Consider the following 21,334-nt stretch of genomic DNA (forward strand, 5'->3'; position numbering starts at 1 on the left):
TCCCAATGGGTAGCAGGAATAAAAGCAATAAAACATTTAAACAACAATAACATAAAACCACCAAGGAACAATCAACAGCAAACAAACCAACATTTCCATAGCCAAAGAAAATATATTCTGATCCCAAAGCCAAAAATAATAATAAAAAATAAGAACAGTTTTCAAGATCCGAATAGGATTTGTTCTACCATATTTTTTACTATATTTTCTCTGATGTCCTTAGTAGTAGAGTCTTTCCCCTACCCCAGGGCTTGTAAGGGGGACAGATACTATCTCATTGACAACCTGGTTCTGAACAGTATTATATAGAATGGACTACTAGTTCAAAGATCTGTGGTTTTCCAGACATTGCTGAACTACTTCTATCAATTTCTCTAATCACTGACTTTCATAACTGAAGACCCTGTTCTGTGGAATTCTCCCAACAGGCAGAACCAATTGGGGTCACAAGATTACTGGCACATAACACATCATTTCAGGCTGCCTCTCTGAGGTACACTGGAGTTTTCCAATCCTGCTCTGTCTGTCTGAAGACCTATTAGAAGATCATATTATATATGGGGCCTACCCAATGGCTCTTATGTTCATAAGCTGGTTTAGAATTGATTGAAAAATCATGGGATCCAGCTTATATAAATTGCTGAGAGACTAATGTTTTTCCTCCACATTTCAAATGCATACCTTCCTGAGAATGAACAGATTCAAAGTGATTGTCAGCAAATAAATAGAATTCTATAGCGTTTACGAAGCAAAAACAAAGTTGTTTCCTAGAATTCCTCTTTTGTATGAATGTCATCAACGTAACAACAAAAAGTCAGCAGTAGTGGAAAACACAACCACTTTCCCCCACCCTCTTCTAAATGATATTTCATTTTAAGTGGCAGATATGGCTGCTTAGAATAGCAACTCTCCGGGGAGATGTTTTTAGCATAACAGCAGAGTGGATTTTCAAGTGCAAAATTATTATTTTTAATAGGAATAGTGGTTCCTATATAATCACTGAGGAGTCTCTCGCTTTCATTTTGAGAAGCCGATTTCTTTATCTCATTGCTAAGAATGATACTCTTGTCAAGAAAGCTGAAGACTAGCCAATGTGTTGCCCCTAGCAATTTGGAAAGCCTTGATTATATTAATTGACCATAGTGCATCAAAAAAAGCCAACTAAGTAGCAATCATCTTACTTTTCATGTCTCTGCCTGCTCTCTCTGCTTCTGAGTTAGCAGTTAGCTTTTCTTCCATTCTTTTTGGAGAAGCAACATCTTGACATTCTGTGGTTCTAGGGAACAGATGCATGATTGCCACTCTTGAGACCAATGCTCTTCACATTACCTGTGTTACATATTCTCCCTAGCAATGTAGTATTCTGGTTTATCCTTTTCTTGTATTATCATTGGGAAAAGCAATCTTGATTCTTCAGCGGGTAGAGGTGGGTGAGGGAATTAAACCTGTTTTACATATTATTTGGGTTGCAACAAATGTTGGCATTTCAATAAACTCAATAAATGAATGGACCTTGCAACTTCACATTCTTATAGATAGCCAAGAGTCGGATGAACCAGGCAGAGGTGGTAGATCAATAGTTTTGATAGACTGCAGAGAATAACTTATTAGACTATGAGTAGGGATCCAGATTAAAGTTCATGCTGTATCATTGAGTCTAAGTGACTAACCTTAAGCCAATTGTTCTTTTTCAGTCCAATATATACCATGAGGTTATTATGGAGATTAAATGAAGGGAAATCCTCATGTAAGTCATTTTGAGCTCCTGGACAAAAAAGGATTATCATCATCATTATCCACGCAACAGAATATTGACATGGTAAAATAAGAATGGTACTATCATGATTCTGAATTCTACCATCATGATAATGATAATGTTTTGGGAAACAATGGAGGAAAGATCAAATTAGTAACTATAATAATCCTAAAATACAATTTTCACTTGTATTTACTTTTGTTCAGTTGAATTTAGCCTAAAGTTCACCGGTCAACAGAACAGAAAAACCAATAAGAATTTAATGGGAGTGGAGAGGATAGGCAAGAGGAAAGCACTTTTTATATTTATTAGAAAAACATGGAGACTTAGGAACGGGGTCTCACAATGCACAGAGGATACACTCTCTGTTTTTCCCAGAAAATAACAAGATCTATAGACCATGAAAGATCAGGTCCAGGAGAGAAGATGAAGGAGCTAGAGGCAGAAGATATTGAAGACAAAGTTTGTACATGTAACACACCACAGGAGGTGAGATATTCCTGGGCAGGCCAGATGCAATTCCTGAACAAGATCATAGAAAGGCAATAAATGCCAGAGGACATGAAAAGGAAGACAACTGGAACCATGTTTTTCTATCACAGCAGGATCGCTGGGTATCTTCTTTCATCATCTCTTCTTGATATAGAATTGCCATGGATTTGCCTTTTCTCCTTGCATAGTTGACTTTCCAAATTATATCTGTTCTCCTGCTTGCACTTGTCTCTGTGTGTATGTGTGTGAGAGAGAAAGAGAGGGGGAAAAAAGATGAGGCTATTAAGCAAATGATTGATAGATAGTTTGAAAGGTTAGCAGTAATGTGGGTTGATTACTTTTGACAGTGTATATGGGGAAACAAAAGCGAAATTAACAATAGTTAATCGAGTTTCAGTTTGCTTCTATTCATTTTTCCTTCCGGAAAGTTTCCCTGATGTGATTAAAAGGCTCTTTGTTTTTATTAGAACAATTGCATCTCAGGAAATTCATATATCTCTCTGTCATTGCTGTGTAAATTAAAATGGTGAATCTTCTTTCACACCTAGTGTGTGGCCTAGTGACTGTAATGGGTAGAAGTAATAACCTTAATGAACAGGAAGAAGAGCTGCAACTAAAACAACTTGTAGATAAAAGGAATCTGAGTCCAGGGGAAAAGTGTAATTCAAGAAAACATCTCAGATGTGACCCTCTCATGAAGATAAAGGAAGGGTAAGCCTATGCAGGCTTGCAAAATTCTAAACAGTAACCTTATAATAAAAGTAGTACTAGCATTTACTGATTGGTTCAAAATTGGTAAAGGAGTCCAACAAGGCTGTATACTGACATCTTGCCTATTTAACTTACATGCAGAGCACATCATGAGAAAGGCGGGGCTATCTGAATCAAAAATTGGAATTAAGATTGCCGGGAGAAATATCAGCAACTTCAGATATGCAGATGATACCACTCTAATGGCAGAAAATGAAGAGGAACCAAAGATCCTCTTGATGAGGATGAAGGAAAGTGCAAAAGTTGGTTTGAAACTCAACATTAAGAAAACTACGCTCAAGGCATTCATCCCTCTCAATTCCTGGCAAATAGATGGGGAAGAAATGGAGGTAGTAAGTGATTTTATTTTCCTGGGCTCCAAGATCACTGCAGATCGGGTTTGCAGCCAAGACATTAAAAGATGCTTGCTCCTGGGGAGGAAAGCTATGGCAAATTTGGACAGTATACTCAAAAGCAGAGACATCATCCTGCCAACAAAAGTATATATAGTCATGACTAAGATTTTCCCAATTACAATGTATGGCTGTGAAAGTTGGACCGTAAGGAAGGTTGAGTGCTAAAGAATTGAGGCCTTTGAACTATGGTACTGGAGAAGAGCCCTGTGAGTCCCTTGGACTGCAAGACGATCAAGTCAGTCCTAAGGAGATCAAACCTGACTGCTCTTTAGAAGGCCAGATTCTGAAGATGAAACTAAAATAAGTTTGGCCACCTAATGAGAAGGGAGGACTCACGGGAGAAGAGCCTAATGCTGGGAAAGATTTAGGGCAAAAGAAGAATTGGATGACAGAGAATGAAGTGACTGGATAGCTTCTCCAAAGCAGCAGGTGTGAGCTTAAATGGTAGAGGAAAGGCAGGCCTGGAGGAACGTTGTCCATGAGGTCGCAATGGGTCAGACACAACTTCACAACTAATAACAACAAGCATTCATGACTTTGGCTTCCTAGTCTGGTCTACCATGAAGCATTGACAGTGACCATGTGGCCAAAATGTTGCTATTTTATGTAAACAAATCAGAATTAGTTTCCAATTAACTTTTCTTGGATGTTTCAGACTAATCCTGGGATTTTCCAATGATGTCCCACCCTTGCTTAGGGTTTCAAGGTCAAAGAAGGTCACCTAGGTGTTGATTCTACAATTATCACAGTATTTATTTTCAATATTTATTCAAATCATTGCATAGAGTAAAATTCCTATTTTCCTGTATTATCTTAACAGTTTAGGACTGGGGATCAATAACAGGAACCAATAATAACAGGAATCAATCAATGTGCAATAAACATCCATTAGTACTTAGTTGTGATTGCAATTCTGATGCACAATAGGAGAGTCAACAACTGTTTCTGAGACTGCATGGCATTACTTTTTCTCAACTCACAGCATTTTAAAAGGAAACTTGCTGCTCTGACTTCAAAAGTATATTAATGTAAACAGAACAAGATTATTGTCCAGAAGGAGGATAACAATGGCATCAATTTTATATAATGTTGTGAAATTTCCTGCTGTACTAAGCAAATGAGGAAATGGTATGAGGGAATGACCTTGGGAGACCTGTTGAAGAAATGTTGCCTAGGGAACAGTTATCAGGCTGTAAAAGTGATGGAGGGAGAATTGTAATTTCAGACTTGCAAGATTGATTTCAACCTTACCAGGTAGATAAGACAGAAAACATCATCAGATAAGCTAATTTCACTTTATTGTAAAGCTACATTAATAAAATCTGAAATCTTACAATTCTGGTGGAGGTCAGAAAACAAAACAAAAAAAAAGATCTTCAGAAAAGTAGCTACTTTCTTCCTCAGACTGTCTAGCTTATACTGTTCTGAAATCCTTATTAAACATGATTGTTGCCCAATAACTGATTCAACTTTTTTTTAAAAAAATGTATATTCAATTGTGTCTAATTCTGTGGAACTACATGGACAAGTCTCTGCAATTTTCTTGAGTTTGCAAAGGTAAGTAGAATAGTGAGAGGGGAAAAAACATCTGTGCCACGTGATTTAGATTAGCTAGAAAGCAGAATTTTTCTTGAACTGGTAGCATTTTTTTACTACCAGTTCGGGCGAACCAGCAGCATTTTTTTTTACTACCGGTTCAGGCAAACCAGTCTGAATTGGTAGCATTTCACCCCTGGACTAGCTCAAGATCACCCAGCTGGCTTTGTGCCTAAGATGAGACTAGAAGTCTCAGTCTCCTAGTTTCTAGCTTGATGCATTAACAACTACACAAAACTGGCTCTCCACAACTATTGCAGCTTTAAGATCTTTTTTCTTTCTTTAATTTCCAACAGTCGGTGATAGTGAGAATAAAAGAGAATATTATATGCTTTGGGAGTGAGTGAATTATTTTGGGCCTGAGAAAACTTGCATTTTTTTACTCATCAGATTTTATTAAATCTGAAATTGGAAAAAAATGTTTTGGAATGATTTCAAAGGATGGGGTGCAATGGGCTTCAACTCAAGTAAAACAAGACTGAGAGTTTGGAGTAACTGGGCCTTCCAGTGGCAAGGTTCTTCCATTGGTGGTCCTGTAAGGTGTGGCCCTCATCCAGGTGGATCAAGTGCACAATTTAAAAGTCCTCTTGGACTCCTGGCTTTTGCTAGAAGAGTAGGTGGAATCAGTACATGGGAGTACCTTTGAACACTTAGGGTTATGCACCAATTTCTCCCATTAACTCCTGCCCTCTTGTCTGGATTATTGCAACATGCTCTACATGGGGCTGCCCTTGAAGATCATTTGGAAAATTCGACCAGTGCAAAATGCAGTTATATAGGTAGTAAGTGATGCCTAATAGTTGACATATGTAATGCTACTGCTAAGTGAGCTACATTTGCTGCCAGCGTACTTCTGGGTAGAATTCAAATTGCTCATTATCATGTTTAAAGCCCTTTATGATTTGACAATAGACTATCTAAAGGACCATCTTCTCCCAGTCATTTTTACCCAATGTGGTCCAGCAAGTTGGGAAGTTATGAGTCCTGAAGCCAAGAAATGTTGGCCAGAGGGGACAAGAAGATGTGCCTTCTATGCCATAGCCCCTCCTTCTGGAACATTCTTCCTTCTGTTGCAGCAGATTGAGGTTTGTAATCTACTTATGAAAGACCAGGACTTGATACCACGAAGGTGAGAGAAACAGGTTTATTGGATGCATCGAGTTCAGCGTGTTCACAAAAATCTGAACTGCCTGGGCTCTGCCCAGGTTGCTATTTTTATGCTGTGTTCCATACTGTGCATTCTCAAGGCGTTTCCATACACGAGACAAGCATGACATTTCGAAAAGCAGAAGTTCATTTGGAATGTTACAGCAAAGTACATAGGAGAAATACAAAAAAGATAAGTTCCTATTTCGTCTTAAGCTGTCAGCAGCTTTTACCTCTGTTCTATCTCTCACCTACGTCTGGCTTCCTGTGCCCCCACTTTGCCACACTGTTCAGCCCTATTTTTAATACTTATGAGGAAGTTTGGGGAGAAAGTTCACTCCAGCTAAAAGTCAACTTTGGGACTCCAGGGCACTAGAATGAAAAGCCAAACTAATATGAATTTATAAGGTCCATTCTATTAAGACCACCTAACCTGGCCAGCCACTGGTGGGTTTACCTGTGCAATCCCTCTTGCATCACTTCAATGACCAGAATGGCCCCAACCTATTGGCTTTTCATAAGGCCATGAAGACTTGGTTATCTAGAGGGAAGAGTGTGTGACAAAAGTCCCCTGGCTAATGCAGTTGTATGTCTGAAGCATTTAAAAAGGGGAAGCTTCAATCATGCAACTGCAACCTTCACTTCTTTGAGCCATCCCCTCCCCCCTCTGAAAACACCCCTGGCTTTATATTATGCTTGCGATGATCTGGCTAAAATGTATTCAAACTGACTGATACCATCACCCCTATTGGTTGGGAACCCAGCATGTGGTACAGTATAAATAAAGATGGTTTACATATTTTCTCTCTCTTAATGAAAAGGCATTATGTGGAATCCACAATTGATCAAAAACATAATGGATAGCAGGAGACTAATATCTCTCTGGGGACGTCACTGAATATGGAAGGTTGTGATTTGCATTTTATGAGGAATAAATTGTAAACCGCATAAATTAATGAATAAAAGGAAAGGATATATCAAAACACACACACACGCACATTCTGTGACCTTATTCTGGTTTAAGAAAATGTTGTCTGAATTGTGACATTTTAGGACCAGCTTGTAAGGTTGTGATGATGAACCTATGGCATGCGTGCCAGAATTGGCACGCAGAGCCATCTTTCCAGGCATGCAAGCCGTCGCCCGTTGCTCTTCCAGGTTCTGGCGCATTGGCAAGCTAGTATTTACGTGCGTGGGCACACTGGAAACCAGAAGAGCAGCCATCTGGTGCGCATGTGCACACCAGGCGATTCCTCTTCCAGTTTCTGGTATGTGGATGCGCACCAGTCACCTGGTATTCTGGTTTCTGGCACACATGTGTGCGAAGACCTTGTGACCAATGTGCTTCCACATGCAAGAAACTGGAAGATCATCTTCCTGGTGCGCGCATGCACACTGTGTGCCTGCTCTTCCAGTTTCCGGCACATGTATGCATGCATGCAGACTCCCATTTTGGCACTTGGTGCCGAAAAGGTTCACCAACACTGTTGTAGGTATTTAGTCCAGTCCACATCCTTCCACTGGAGAATTTTCTTGCTCTGTTACATTCCCACTTTCCTTTTCAATTTCCTTCCCATGCTATTATTACTACAATAGCATAATAGTTATCATAGTTGCCCTGTAAAAACCCTGACATATTTTTGTTTGCTTTTGAAAGAGGCTTATTTTTCTTTTTCTGAAAACCTTCTTGATGCATCAATTCACCATTTCCCCCCAATCATGCATTTCATATTTTCAATCACTTGAGGCAGAAGATTTAGCTTTCAGTTCCAAGTCCATTAGAGTTGGATAAATCTACTTATGCTTCTCTTCCCTTTCATAACCAAAGGAATTTCTCACAAAGGACGTCTTCCCATTACGTTTTTCAGTAATGGTATCCTTGAACAGTTGATGGATAACTTTTCCTTCCTCTGGAGAGTGTTGGGGAAGTCACCCATTCAATTTATTTTCCCACAAAAGTGGTGGAGAATTTCATAACAAATTCTAGGAGAAAGATGAGTAGAGATTTCCGCTCCCTCCCCACTTACACTGGGAGTGATGGCAGTTCATTCATTCACAGCTCTCAGAAAGGCTTCCGTACAATCTAGTCAAATGTTTTGCTTATCGATTACATAGATGTATGCTGCTGCAAGTGGTAGACTTTGAATGTCTGTAGAGATTCTCAGTCATCCAGATCATGGTTGTCCCAAAGGTGCTTTTTCAGGAGGCAACTGGACTTTCTTGTTTTTTTTTTTCTTTTGAAGACGTTTCACTTGTCATCCAAGAAGCTTCTTCAGCTCTGTATGGATGGTGGGGAATGGAAGGATTTATATAGAATTTGAATGCAGCTCTAGGACAATGTTATTGCAGTACGCAAAATGCAGACAAGGTTCACACCCCAGGAATTGGCCCACTGGAAGTGCCAGAATTTATGGATCCTTCACTCATCTTTCTCTTCACTGTTGTTTCCAGGTTACTTCAACTTTCCCCTTGTACCTGAGCAATAGCTGTAACAAACAGAAGATGCAAGTGAGCAAAATTTATTTTCTAGCAGGTGTAACACTCTCATCCTCTGTTGTATGCTAAGTCTTGGATTGATTTTTAAATATGCTTTGATAGAAATTCAGACAGAGAAAATGGCCCTCTGCTATGCATCCTCAACCATATAAAAATATGATTATTACAGAAATGCAGAAAAAGAAGCAAGTAAGCAGACCTAAAAACGCACCCTCTGCTATCTGTACTGTTAAGGTTTAAAATTTCTTGTGCTGCAGAACTTCAGGTGGACTTGACACATCTCTTTATTGTCATTGTACCCTAATTCATTTGTTTGAGAAAACCTGAAAAAGTCTATGGAAAGATGCCATCAAGTCTGGCTCCTGCATTTGGCTTTTTCTGCTTCTGTGTTGAAGCTAAATTAAAGTATTTAATTCCATCAGCACCTTTTAAAAGTGCCTGCCTGCCTGCCTTATTATCACCCAGCTATTGATATTTTTTGGAACTGCCTCAGAGGCAAATTTACACTTCCTGCTTTCCAGATGGAAAATTGGAAAGCTCACTTAGCTGGTGATAAAAGTGGCAAGCCTTCCACTCATAAGTGGATCTTGACTGAGCCTACAAGGAAAAGCTTATTCTATAGACATTAGTATTAGAAGCATGACTGCAGGATTTCTGTTTATAGTAGATCTTTATTCAGTTAACAGGTAAAGACTAAGAAGTAGGGCTACACCTCTCTATAAACCAAGTGTGTACAATCTGTGATCCTCACCACAACCCTGGACAGCTAGTAATGTGGCTCCACAAGATTGTAAGCTATTATTATATGATTTCATTTCATGAAACTAAACTTCGTATTCTTCGGACTATAAGATGCACTCGAGTATAAGACGCACCAAGATTTTGAAGAGGTAATTTTTTTTGCACTCTGCAGGCTTCCCAAACCCGCTTCATGCCTCATTTGTTTTGTGAAAAATGGGGCATGCAAGAGTTTGAGATCCCTGCAAAGTGCTCCTGGGGGCTGGAGGGAGCAAAAAGGTGCAAAAAAAATGACACGTTTTTGCGAAAAACAGAGCATGCATAGGCTTTGGGAAGGCTTGTAGAGCGCCCGTTTTTCACTCATTTTTGTCCTCCCAAACCCTGTGAACATCCATTTTTGTGAAGGAGGCGGGGTTTTGGAAGACCAAAAATGCTGTATTCAGTGTCTAAGATGCACCCAGATTTTCACCCTCTTTTTTGGGCGGACAAAGGTGGGTCTTATACTCTGAAAAATACAGTATATATTTTGTATGTAGCCGAGGACAATTCTTCTTCACTCAGATATGGACCAGGGAAGCCAAAACATTGGAAGCCCATGCTATAAATGCTAAGCCCAAACAGATCACACTTTTTGACTTTCCTTTCACTTTTTTCATGTATGACTGTATCTGGAGATAAATTCAACGTGCGGTATTTCCCTAAATCTGCACTTTCATATTGGGGAAAAGCTACATTTCTTCTCAGAGAAAGAGCTCTGAGGTATTATGAGTCATTCAATTAGTATATTGCATTAAACTAAAAAACAGTCTAAAAAAGTTAAATAACATCACTGTTATATGAAACCAATATGTTTTATTCCAGTGATGAAGATTAATTAAAAGCATGAAATAGAAGGGGAATTTTTTAAAAGAAAATTGTAACAATATACTAACTTTAAAGAGATACTGAATAAAATAAGAATGCAACTTATGTATGGTAAATACTGTGCAAATACTATGGAAAAAATGCCAAACTGGTTTATCAGCCAATATTTCCATATCCTGCTGAATAATTCATAATTAAAAATGTTCTTAAGATCTAAGTACTAAGTTAATTACCAGATTAATTAACCTTTCAATGATGTCAAGTATTTCTCTTTTCCTCTTTTTATTGCATAGGTAATAAAAGTTTAAGTGCATGTTGGTTTAAAAATTGTTAATTTACGAATACAACAAATTGTCAAGAGATCTTCCTAAATACTCAAATTCCTTCTCTCTCTCTCTCTCACACACACACACACCTCTTCTTTTGTCACAAAACATGGAAAAGATAAAGTCCTATTTTCTACTTTAATGATGAATGTTAATAAAGAAAGATCCAGGATTTAAAATTTAAGTTCCTCAGCTTTCATAGTTTTCTGGCACAGATCATTAATACATTCTTTCACCCATCTGTAAACAGATTGGTCTCATTTTCCCTGATTTTAACACTGATGGTTCCAATCCATCATTTTTTCCAGTCGATGCTTCTCAATGATTGACTTTCTAGCTCTAGCAAAAGTTTTTTCCCCCTTTCAGATGATTCAGATTTCAGCATAAGGATGTCTGAGGATCCGGCCAGCTGTTAATAAATCCAATGTATGGAAGTTATTTCTTCATCTATTCTTTTAAACTATTCATCTAAGTCAACTCACGACTTATTTTGCTTTAGTCATATGTTCTACCTGGAAAACATCCTTAGGTTCAATCTTCTGTATTTCTGGGTAGATCCATAAGAAAAAAAATCTGCATGAAACCTCAGGAATGTTTTACTAGTGTACATAATGCATTTACAGTCTTATAAACCCATCAAGAAACACATTTGTGTATTAAAAAGCACATTTACATGCATCTGTACATGCCATGTTCTGTCAGATGCTCTCCATCCTTCATCATTGGCATGCAACCAGGTGTTGCTAGAAGTAATATTTCAGTCTTAGATCCCCCTACTGCTGGTCTAATCCAATTTTTTTTTGTTTAAAAAAATAAAGTATTTCACTGTTGAGATTAATTGACGCATCAATTTACAGTATATTATACTGTAAGCTACTGAAAGTCATATGTAGTTAGGTGGTGCCAAAATTTAAATAAAATATAGATGAATGCAGAGACAATTACATATTTTTGACAATGTAGACACTAACATTGGAGATATAAAGCATGTTTGGGCTCACATGTTAAGGATGCTAATGAAACAGAATTAAATCTAGGAGATATATCTTCTTAAAAGATGTTAGGTACAACTTTCTTTTAAAAAACCCTGTAAACTGATATGCAGATGATATAATTTTAAAGATATGGTATGAAAGGAAAGTGAATTGCTTCTTTTCCATATACATACAGGTAGTCCTTGGATTATGACCATTCAACCGTTATGACCATTAACAACTATTCAAAGTTATAACAGGGCTGAATGGATGGATGGAATCTCAAAGTTTTGATTTTTGCAGCATCTCTGCTGTCCCATAATTATAATGTTTGCAATTATGACATCACAATGGGTTGCAGCCACATGATCACAATTTCTAACATTATCAGATTCCCACAATAAAAGTCAATGGAAATCCTACGGAAAGTTGAAGATGGCAGTCAATGGAGGGCCTTGCTTATAATGCTTAACAATCCATAGTCCTTATTTAACAAAGGCAAGACTGCAGAATTGGTGTCGCTAAATTGCATGGTGAAATGACATTGCACCAGAGGTGGTATTCAGTAGGTTCTGACCAGTTCTGGAGAACTGGTAGCGGAAATTTTGAGTAGTTCGAAGAACCGGTAAATACTACCTCTGACTGGCCCTGCCCCCATCTATTCTCTGTCTCCTGAGTACCAGCTGATTAGGAGGGAATGGGGGATTTTGCAGTAACCTTCCCCTGGAGTGGGGTGGGAATGGAGATTTTACAGTATCCTTCCCCTGCCACGCTCACCAAGTCATGGGACACCCACCAAGCCAAGCCCACAGAACCGGCCGTAATTTTTTTTGAATCCTACCACTGTATTGCACTATATATTGCACTGTATATAACAGCTATATTGCTTAGTGATGGCAATTATGGTCCCAATTGCTATAAATATTGATACTTACATGGTTAAAGGATTTGCCAGTGACATCACTGTTTCCTGGGGTAATGCCGAGTTGGGAGGGGGGGTCCTTTCACATCTTTGTGAAGTTGTCCACTGAAGCGGTACCCATTTAGCTACTTCGGTTGCCCACTTTCAAACTGCTGGGTTGGCAGGAGCTGGAGCATATGACAGGAGCACATCCTGCTCCACGGAATTCATATGAAGCCATAGTCTAAAGAAGATGCTGAGGTGGCGCAGTGGTTAAATGCAGCACTGCAGGCTACTTCAGCTGACTGCAGTTCTGCAGTTCGGCTGTTCAAATCCCACTGGCTCAAGGTTGACTCAGCCTTCCATCCTTCCGAGGTGGGTAAAATGAGGACCCGGATTGTTGTTGGGGGCAATATGCTGACTCTGTAAAGTGCTTAGAGAGGGCTGAAAGCCTTATGAAGCGGTATATAAGTCTAACTGCTATTGCTATTGCTATTGCTAAGATAGATTCGAAACTGGCTGACAAGCACCACTCAATGTGGAATCGTTAATGGAATTATATTTACATGGAGGGAAGTAAGCAGTGGGGTCTTAGGTCCAGTACTCTTCAATATCGTCATAAACTATTTAGATGAGAGGCTAGAAATGGACTTCATCAAATTTGCATATAACACACAGCTGGAGCCAGAAAATAGGCTCAAGATCTAGATGGAGATTTGAAGAAGAGACTTAACACTGATGCTATTTAACAAAGTGAAATTAAATTTAGAGAAAAGTAAGGTTTTACATTTAGGCAAGAAAATTCAAATGCACAGGTACAGATTAGGTGAAACATGGCTCAATAGTAGTAACTATGAGAGAGGGATCTTGGATCTAGTAGACCATTACTTAGATATGAGCCAGCCGTGTGCTGCAGCCACCAAAAATGTCAATGTAATCGTAGGCTGCATCAACAGAAGATAGACTCAAGATCACATGACCACTTTATAAGGCCTTGGTAAGACCACACTTGGAATACTGCATTCAGTTTTGATCACCAGAATATAAAAAAAATATGTTGAGACTCTGGAAGGTCAGAGTGCAGAGAAGAACAACAAAAATGATTAGGGGCCTGGAGGCCAAAATATATGAAGAACAGTTGCAGGATTTGGGTACTGAAAAGAAAGACCAGGGAGTGACATGATGGCAGTGTTCCAATATTTGAGGGGCTGTGGGACAAAGATGAGGGGGGTTTCAATCTATTTTCCAAAGCACCAAGAGGCAATAGAAGAAGGAATGGATGGAAACTAACCAAGGAACCGAGAAATTTCCTGACAGTGAGAACAATAAACCAATGGCACGGCTCCTTCAGAAGTTGTGGGCTTTCCATCACTGGAGATTTTAAAAAGAAACTGGACAACCATTTATCCAAAATGGGATAGTGTGTCCTGCTTGAGCAAGGATTTGAACAAGAAGACCTCCAAGGTCCCTTCCAACTTTATTATTCTGTTATTGTTTGTTAATAATCGTTATGTTGATTTCTCTGATAGTTTAACAATACCAGAAACTTGTTCCTCTAAATATTAATTACTTACAAGTCCTGGTAGAATCAGGAAATTTAAGAGGGTTGGTTCATTTCTTGCATTTTTTCCCCTTATAACTACAAAGAGTGTCACTGATGCTTGAAAGAGTAATAAGTATTTTGTGCATGAGCTTGCATATGCAACAGCTCATTAGAAGCAATTGATATTTCAAAATATTTATCTTAAAACATTTTTTTCAACATTTGCTGCCTTATTGTCTTATCAACAACATGAAAAACTAAATCTCACTCAGACCAATATTGTCAGAGATTGATTTTTAAAATTAGATACTTTAGGAAAAAGAGGGATTACCATCAATCTGGAAGATTAACTAATATTTCCCCAGAAAACAACATTCAGGCAATTAGGATGATTCTGCCATTGTGAAAGTAACACAGATGTTGCTCAAAGAAAAACCCTCAGGAAATTGTCTTTTCACAGAAGAGGAAAGAGAAGGGGGGGAAATCCCCAGCTCTTAAAGCTGTACACATGTATTATATGGAAACAGTTTGCAAATGTAGGAGTTCAAATTGTGAATGCTTGTTTCAATGGTTGCTTGATTTGGTTGGCTTTTTAAGAAATTGAGTTGCCACAAAAAAGAAGGAGTCAAACTATTCTCCAAAGCACCTGAGGGTAGAACAAGAAGCAATGGGTGGAAACTAATCAAGGAAAGAAGCAATTTATAACTGAGGAGAAATTTCCTGACAGTTAGAACAATTAATCAGTGAAACAGTTTGCCTCCAGAAGTTCTGAATGCTCCAACACTGGAAGTTTTTAAGAAGATGTTGGATAACCATTTATCTGAAATGGTATAGGGTTTCCTGCCTAGGAAGGGGGTTGGACTAGAAGACCTCCAAGGTGCCTTCCAACTCTGTTATTCTATTCTATTCTATTCTAATTCTAATTCTATTCTAAAGCAAGGAACAAATGAATGTACATATGCTGATGCAAACTGAGAGTTATAGGAACAGTGAAATTGTCACATATTTATGGAAAGAATTGATCTCCATAGTTTAATACTGTGAGCAATTTTTCAGGTTCTCAAGCAGGATTATTTCACCCCAATGGAGAGAAGCCAGGAATTGAAGGCCCATAAGCAGGTGTTTTGAATTGAATTGAATTGAATTGATTTTATTTGTAGGCCGCCCTTTTCCCTGAGGGGACTCAGGGCGGCTCACAGAAAACCAGGGAGGGGGGAAACCAGGGAGGTTTTCCCATTGAGCCACAGTCTCTCTCTTAACAGGGGTCATCAGCTCCTATTTGACAACTCCTATTTACAGCCGAAAAGTGCCTTTTGAGAGTCAGAATTATAACCTTTCAAAAAGAACACATGTGCCAACTATGAGTTTGAGAAGTGCAGCCTTCTTTTAAAACAACAAACAAACAACCCTTTGATTCTGCCATTCAGACAACTTGAAATCAGGTGCCTCTTGTTGATTCTCTCTCTCTCTCTCTCTTTTGAATTTAGAAAATGGTCACATCCAAGTTATCCAAGTAGTGAAGAGTGTTTAGCATCTGAACACTCTGATTGCTTGGTTAGCATATGTGGAGAGTTCTGAAAAGCAGACTTATAATGGATGATGGCTTTCAACTACAAGGTAACTACAGCTACTTCATAATGAAGAAATGATGAACTGTACTGCCAGTATGCTTACAGGGTGGGGGGGGGACCTACCTGTAACTATGTGAAGGAAGGAAAAACGGGTCAGTTTCCGAACATTGTAGTTATCACCAAGCACAAACCAGATTGTTTCCTGTGCTACTTAATTAAGAAGGAACCACAAAAATATACCCAATGTGTTAATTATTGCTAAAACACCAGCCCTTAAACTGCTAGTTATTGTCAGTATTTGTATTCGTATTTTATTATTTGTATGCTGCCCTTCTCCGGGAGGACTCAGGGCGGCGAACAATTCAAGGGGAAGAAAAGGGGGAACATAAAAGACAAAATACAAATAATAAAAGTGGACAACAGTCGCACAACCATACATGTCGAGAGGGGAGGGAACTCATCACCCCCAGGCCTGCCGGCAAAGCCAGGTTTTGACGGCTTTTCGGAAGGCCTGGAGAGAGGTGAGGGTCCGAATCCCTGCGGGGAGTTCATTCCAGAGGGACGGAGCTGCCACAGAGAAGGCCCTCCCCCTGGTAATAGCCAGGTGGCATTGGCTGGTAGATGGCAACCGGAGGAGGCCAACCCTGTGAGATCTAATGGGTCTGTGGGAGGTAATTGGCAGCAGGCGGTCTCTCAAGTACCCAGATCCAATACCATGAAGGGCTTTATAAGTTACGACTAGCACCTTGAAGCGTATCCGGAGACTGATCGGTAACCAGTGCAGCTCGCGGAGGATAGGTGTAACGTGGGTGTACCGAGGTGCACCCACGATCACTCGCGCGGCTGCGTTCTGGATGAGTTGAAGTCTCCGAATACTCTTCAAGGGCTGCCCCATGTAGAGCGCATTGCAGTAGTCCAGTCTTGAGGTCACGAGGGCGTGAGTGACTGTTGCGAGTGCCTCCCGGTCCAGGTAGGGACGCAACTGGTGCACCAGGCAAACTTGGGCAAATGCCCCCCTGGTCACAGCCGACAAATGGTGTTCTAAAGTCAGCTGTGGATCCAGGAGGACCCCCAAGTTGTGAGCCCTGTCTGAGGGGCGTAGGTTTTCACCCCCCAGCCTGAGTGATGGAATATTGACCAAGTTTTTGGGAGGAAAACACAACAGCCACTCGGTCTTGTCTGGCTTGAGTACAAGCTTGTTAACCCCCATCCAGACCCTAACAGCCTCCAGGCACCAGTCTCTTCCCTAAGTAGAGCTGGGCTTTGAAAAGCTATGGTGGCATAAGCACATCATACAGTGTGTATAAAACAAAGATAAAAAGTCTTCCTGCCTCCCTCCTGCCAGCCTGCCTGCAATTAATCAGGAGTTTCCCCCCTCTTTAATTTAGTTATAATTGCTGGTTAGTTTACTTACTTTTATTGATTTAAATGTATATAGCCATCCATCTCACATATTTGATTCTGTGACCTGTGATGGCTAACCTTTTCTGGACCGAGTGCTAAAAGTGCGAACGCAAATGCAATGCGCACCAAACTGCAATGTGCACATTGCCCCACATGCCCCCTGCCCCCGTGCATGCACACATGGCTTTGCACGTGCACCCCCATGCACGCACAGCAGAGGTGGGTTCCTACCTATTCAGTCCGGTTTGGCCAAATAGGTAGTAACTCCAGCATATGCATGAGTGTACCGGTTCTATCCTCAGCGGCGCCATCTTGATTTTCTGTTCTGCACATGTGCAGAACAATCTTCATTGAAAAAATGTAGTTTTTATTCCTTTTTTTAATATTGTGTGCATGCGCAGATTGTTTAAAGTGCAAATGCGCACACACACACACACACACACACACACACACACACACAATTTTTTTCAGGTGCCGAACTGGTAGTAATGGCAGCCAAAACCCACCCCTGATGCACAGTCCCCTACACGTGCCCCCAAACATGTGTGGCAGAGTCCCAAACACCAGCTGGCCGGTGAGAGGCGGGTGCACATGCATAGCAAAACTGAACTGGGGCAATGGCTCTCATGCCCACGCAGAGGGTGCTGCATGCCACCTGTGGCATAGGTTCGCCGTGCCATAGGTTCGCCATCACGATTCTAGACAGTGCACACAATGCAAACAAAACAAATCCATTTAGAACCATAAAAAACTATAACTAGAGACAATAACACAGGATAGTACATTCAAATCTTATGTATAATACAACCATGTGGTGAGCTCCTTATTTTCATGGAATTTTTTGTTCTTTCCAATGTTGGCTGGGAGGGAAGGGGAAACATGGTCATCTCCTCACAAGATTTGTTAAAACCAAAGGACAGGATTGGGAGGAGGAGGGAGAGGAGGAGAAAAGTCAATGTTTTGTATCTTGTGGGGAAAAAATCCCGTTGCAAACTATTTGAATAAAGAGGTATTGTGGGATGGTGCTACATTTACAGTTCTTTAGGCTCTTGCTCTAAAAATGTAAATTCTAATTACCAAAGTAATCAGAAGATGTTCTGTTTTCCTCCATTCCCCTTTGCCCTTTGATTGAGCAAATGTTTTAAATGTTGGGAATTCAAACTTAGAAAGGAAGTCTGTATGCAGTCCCTGTGGTTCAAGCTACAGCCCAGATTTTCTACACAAGGATTAACTTCTGATAAGATGTCATCTGATGATACATCCAGAAACCATTTCAGTAGTCTCCAAGCTGTATTGGCCATGTACAGAATTCATGGAGCTGTCATCCCAGTGCCTAATCAGAAAAAAAGCTACCTTATCATATAAAGTAAGAGGTTGCCATAGGGAGCATATTTTGTGGTTCAGTTTTATTATGACTAAGGGAGAGAAGAGTATTTTGCTTAATATTTGTGACTCTGAACTTGTAATTATGCTGTAAAATAGTCTTTCCCACACTTCGTTCGTCCTAATCATTATGTTGATTCTCCATCTCATTTACTCCTGGGAGTATAAATTTAATAGAGCTTACTTGTGATCTGACATGTGTGGTGTTCTATGAGACTTCACCCGCACCTCTTCTCATCTCCCTCCCCCACAAAGAAATGATCATTTGGGTTTGTTTTGAATAAACTGTCAATAAAATGGGTTGCCGTAGATAATAAAAAGTTGGCTGCGATAATAGCAAAAGAGTCTATTATTTCTTTCCATCCCCACACAGGCTGAATTTTCCCAAATTCATAAAATGCTCCTGAAAAAATGCAAAAGGCTCAAATTCTCTGCCCTTCAAAAGAACATCAACCCACTGACGAACTCTAGGAGAAACAGAAGCAGTTGATTCATAGTTGGATGATATGGTTGAGGTGCTCATCGTTAATTCAGAGCAACTTCACTTTGGGCTCTTCTACATGGCAGCAAGAAAGAAATATTACAGTGTTGGAGCCAACATAAAAAGACCCAGATTGAAGAAGTACTGATTACATGAACTCATGAAACAGCAGCTCTGACCCTAACTGTGCCCCCCTTTTAAGACTCAAATGCCTCTTTGCTAGGATTTCATATTCGTGAAGTTGAGTTGACTAAGTACCTTCATTAAATGTTTCTGCCTAGAATTAAGAGACCTAATTTATCAGTTATCATATGAGGTGCGGGCTTCTATGGACTTCCTGAACCTACAATAGAAGAGTCACTGGCTTCTGTCCTGAAGAAACCTCAGAGGATAATGCTGTTGCCACTAGCTGCTTCCGAGTCCACGTTGTGCCATCTCTCTTATCTGAAAACATATCTCTGGCATGATAACAACACAGCCCCACAAATCAGACACAGATTTAACCAGTGGAATGATGGCTAACCCCACCCCCAGCCCCACTTTCCACCTTTCCTATTCCTTTGATCCTATGGAACAGTTCTGTTGGCTAGGAGAATGGATAGTTAAAGGGTAACTTCCTTCCTATATATACTTCTGGTATCTGCTGCCAGATATTTCCCACTGCCAAATTGTGAAAGACAGTAGCAAGCGACAGACAGCCTCAAGGGGCCAAAAGGAAAAGATTAGTTCTTTGTCCCTAAAATTGATGAAAGTTGCTGAAGACGGTCTGTATGTATGTCTAATGTCAGCAGAAGCTGAAAACCCTCTTTAAAAGTAAATCAACACATGGGACATGGGATCCACTCAGCGGGACAAGGCTGTGTGGATATTAACATCTGTTCATATCCCCTAAAAGCATTTCTAAAGCACCTATGATGCATGGTGAGCAGGGTATACAAAACAGGATGTATAATATGTAATTTGTCCATTCATGAGCAATATCTGAATTGATTTTGAGAATTGTTGTTTTAACCATTCAGTTGTGTTCAATTCTTGGTGACTTTATAGGCAAGTGTTCTCTATGCTACTCTGTCAAGCACAGCTTCTTTCAGTTGTTGTGTGCTCATCTTTGTATCAGTTTTGCTGGTATCAAATCAGGTTGTTTTTTTTATGCTTCTACCTTCTTCTTGTTCTACTAACCATTCCTGGCACCATTGGCTTCTTTAATGAATTTGCACACGTGGCTTGGCCATAGTAGTCTTGTGATTTTGGTTCTAGTGATGCAGTTTTATATGGTTCAGCACCGCTTGTTGGTTTCTTTGCTATCCATGATATAAGCCAGCAGCACAATTCAAAGGCATCAATTCTTTGATCAGCCGTTCTTGGTGTCCAACTCTCACACCCATATGTCGGTGTTTTGTTCTTTTATTTTGTAAATAACTCTCTTTTATTCTTGAAGAGGATTTGATTTAACGGAGAGCCCAGGTTGAGGAACCTTTGGCCTTCTAACAATGTCACAGACCTGCAATTTCCAGCATTCTTCATCATCATCAGCCATGCCAGGGGTTGCTTGGAATTGTAGTTTAGAACATCTGGAGCAGATCACATATCTTACTCCTCTTGAAGAAAATAGGTCTCTTAACATGTATAAACCCCTTACCATAAATACAGACAGCAAGCTATGAATGATTGATGCCGCTGATATATACATCTATAAGTGTCTAGCTGGTATGAAATTCTGTACATGAAGGTTTCCACCAAATAAAACTCCAGTCTTTGCTTTAAAGCTCATTAATGTTTATTTACCAATACCTTGTTATTTTATTTATTAGGTTTGTCAGTAAGCTCTGCTTTGCATATGCTCATGTTTGCTCATGCATACTTTATGAATATAGAAATTAGTATCTCATTAACTTGATAATTAGGCCAATGATAAACAGCTGTTTGGTTGCCATGTGGGGCAAGATTTTCTTCTGCAGTTCCATACTTTCTATGGGTTGTTGCTTTTCCCCCTTTTCTTTTTCAGTAATTGCCTTGGTTGGTAATATATTTTTCCTCCTCCATTTCACTATTTAGTCTCTATATAATTATGAATGAATATTCTAGTTTTACTCTTTAAATGGGGAAATGTAGCTTTATAAGCATGTGCTTTGCATTTCCTTGTAATTTAATTACACACAATAGAAGGATTTATTGGGCTGTGCAAAACCTCCCCACATGTGTGTATACATACATATATACAGTACAATCATACATACATTATGTATGTAAGTAAGTAAATACTGTATGTATGATTTACACACACACACACACACACACACACACTTTAAATACCCTGTCTTTAATTGGATTACTACCTACACTGTTCTATTTTTTGTTCAAATTTGAATGATGTCATTCTATGATTATTAAATACTTGCTGGCTTAGAAATCAGCTTTATCCCCTTTTGACTTACCTCCAGCAAATTCCAGTATCTGAATTCCAATGATCTTCATTCATGTTTGGAGACTGGAAAAA

This window comes from Thamnophis sirtalis, unplaced genomic scaffold (genome assembly GCF_051295495.1).
Source record: "Thamnophis sirtalis isolate CommonGarterSnake01/CBP01778 unplaced genomic scaffold, rThaSir2_p1.2 scaffold_7, whole genome shotgun sequence".
Classification (NCBI taxonomy): Eukaryota; Metazoa; Chordata; class Lepidosauria; order Squamata; family Natricidae; genus Thamnophis; species Thamnophis sirtalis.